Genomic DNA, 3,206 nt, shown 5'->3' on the forward strand with positions numbered 1-3,206 from the left:
ATCACGATCGCGATCTTTCCTCTCGGAAATACTAACGACTCAAGTTGCTACCTCACACCAGTAGGGCGAGAGGGACTTTTGTTGCGGCGTGGATAAGAACGTTGCATAAACGTCAGGAAAAACGAATAATCTTCATGGTCCCGACGGGGGAATATCTATTAAACGTCCGCGCCTCACGAAGAATTAACAGCTGCAACAAAATCGCCCGGGGCCGAAGGAGCATCACGATTCCCATTCACGCTTTTGCACGATTAGGGTCGCGCATCCGCGATCGCGCGCCGTTGCGATTTCACATATCCGGATAAGAGACTTGTTGCGAATAACGGCAAATCCAAGGGGTGTGATGTATTAAGAAAGAGATGAAAGTCCGATTACCGTTGCGCCGAGAGATCGGTCGAAGAAATGAGGACGACCATGAATTGCGATTCGCGAATCGAGTATAAAGTGCACGACGGCAAATCTCTATCGCGGTATCTTATAGATCGCTTCAGTAATGCCGGATGAAATGCCCTCGATCGATTCGCCTCGTGTGCAGATCGATTCAACTGTACTAAAACCGGATGCGTCTTTTTTTGTCGAGCCTTCTCGTCATGCTTGTATAACGAGTTTAAACAAGTTTAATCATATTTCCTACGCAAAAGTCAATTTCACGGCAATATAAACAGGCGAGAAATTGTGCACAGCTGTCGCAGTTGTAATGACTTCCTTCTCTAACGTTTCTCTGTTTACTATATCTGCTCTCTACTTCTATTGTTTTATCATGAAAGTTTTCTCCAAAACAATGTTAAACATTAAAAATCATTCTGACGATATGATTGAATAGGACGTTAGTTATTATAAATTTTTAACATTTAACGACCACTTAATAAAATTTAATTTCGTTATATTTTTATATATGATATATTTTGACACGATAATATAAATGAGAATAATTGCTAACTGATTTCACTGAAGTACCCAGTTAATTACTTGTCAAGAAATGACACATCATATCATAAAATACATGAAATAAAAATTAATCGAAAATTCTTCGAAAATTTATCTTCTGAAATGCGATTTAATAAATATAATGTTAAAATTGATAAATGTAATAAAATCTTAAACAAAAAATTTATTTTGACGAAAACTAATCGAATTGAAACTAAATATTACGATTACATTTTTTCTGTAACAAAACGACATAAACATAAAAACACAATACATTCGCTAAGAAAAAATTTACAAAGTCTTAATACAAAATATTTATTTCAATAGTACTAACTGAACATTTACTTATAGTAAATATTTACACTAATAAAATGATAGTAAAATCATTTATCAAATTATAATAGTTTTTGTACTATAATAATAATTATTGTAAATATATGTTTATTTAATATTTAAATGTTTTAATGTGCAGTTAGTATTTAGTATTATTTAATAAAAACAAATTATTAAAATTTAGAGTAGATTTTTCAGTGATTACAAGATCAACTTTAAATAAAATATTTATTAAAAAACAAAATATATTTTCCAACACTTTCTTCCGTTAAAATAATGAGAAATGTGTTATCGGGAAACAATGCATTATTTTGTAAAAGATAAAAATACAGTTCAAAAATAGCATAATAGGAAGGAAAAACGTGATTAAAGATAAATTATTTGGCTATAGATTAAATATATTTCCTTCCGCTTATTTCAATAGAGAACCGCTTAACGCAAACAATATATGGTACATAAAAGAAGAATTCGCTTAGTAGCACACGAATCAGTGATGCTTGACGCCGTTTCACATAGGCAACGCTTGAACAGGCATTGTTTCGCAGTAATACGCTCTCCCACGCGTGTAACGCCTCGTTTCATGGCATGTGCACCTCGATAGAAAGACAAAGAAAGATAGAAAGAAAGAGAAAAGAGAGAGAGAAAGAGACTCCTCTTAAATTTCTTACCTATTCTCCCTCAGGATTGTATGTGCCATCCATTCCTTACTCTTGCGCTAACGCGAGCAAACGCGAACGTATGCATGCGCGCCGTGCGATTCACAAGCCCGCCAGGAAGACTTACGAGCTCTCTTCTCGGTTAATGGAATACGCGCGCACAAGAACGATGGACCCTCGCGACCGGATGACCAGTCCATTTAATTACCTCGCGTCCTATTCCATCACGAAGGCTCGGTTCGTCGACGTCCATGACAGGAGAAAGAAGACAGAGCGATAAACGAGGAACTCGCATTAATTTCCATTATTATATTAAAAGCATCTTTTTATTCACTTTATCTCGTGTGTGTAATCAAGAAGATTGAAAAGATCGGGCATTTATATCCTATGCTGATTCGAATAATAAAAGTTGCAGCTAATCTGTTTAATTGTAAACGGAAAGGAACTTTTAAGGGATTGTTACTGTTTCTCTCTTACAGAAACATAGGGGGAGATTTTCCGCAAATATAAACCAAGCGCCAACAACACAAGATCGATGAAGAGACGTCTGTAGAGAGAGGTCGTGACTCGACGAAGAATCGAGAAATCGTTTCTCGTCGTACCTTCCTTATGGCTTTCCACCTCCATCATCCGAATGTCTGCAGTAGCAAGAATCGGAATTGTGAGAAGAACACGAGGAATCCTTCAAGAAAGCCTTTGCCTTGTAACGATGTCGGCTAACATATAAAATAATGTTTCCTAAAAATATTAGAAACGCAACTCATGTCATTTATCAGATTTGTGAGCGTTTGAATGTGCAAGAAATTACGTTAAGAACAATCTTTATGCCTGAAAATAAAATTTCAAATGTATAATTCATGTACCTTCAAATATTCATTTACATATCTTAATATTAAACAAAAGTGAAGAAATGTAATTGTAAAATAATTTATATGATGAGCTCTGTAACAAAAAATCATCTACGTAAATGTGACTCTTAAAGTGAAATTTATAGATTATATACTAATTAATATATAAATCAAATAAAGGTTCTAATGAATAAATCAGAAATTGAAAAGTAGCCTTTAAAAGTAGACACAAGTTGTGAATATGTAATTATAAATTCTTTATTAAAAGAGACATATAAACGTTTTAATCCTCTCTCTCTCCCTCTCTCTCTCTCTCTCTCTCCCTCCCCCTCCCTCCTCTCCTCCTCCTCCTCCTCTCTTCTTCTCTTACTATATATATATATATATATAATATANACTACTAATAATTAATTTAAGTTAACTTAATTAAATTAATTAAACT

This window comes from Atta cephalotes, assembly GCF_000143395.1.
Source record: "Atta cephalotes unplaced genomic scaffold scaffold00028, whole genome shotgun sequence".
Taxonomy (NCBI): Eukaryota; Metazoa; Arthropoda; class Insecta; order Hymenoptera; family Formicidae; genus Atta; species Atta cephalotes.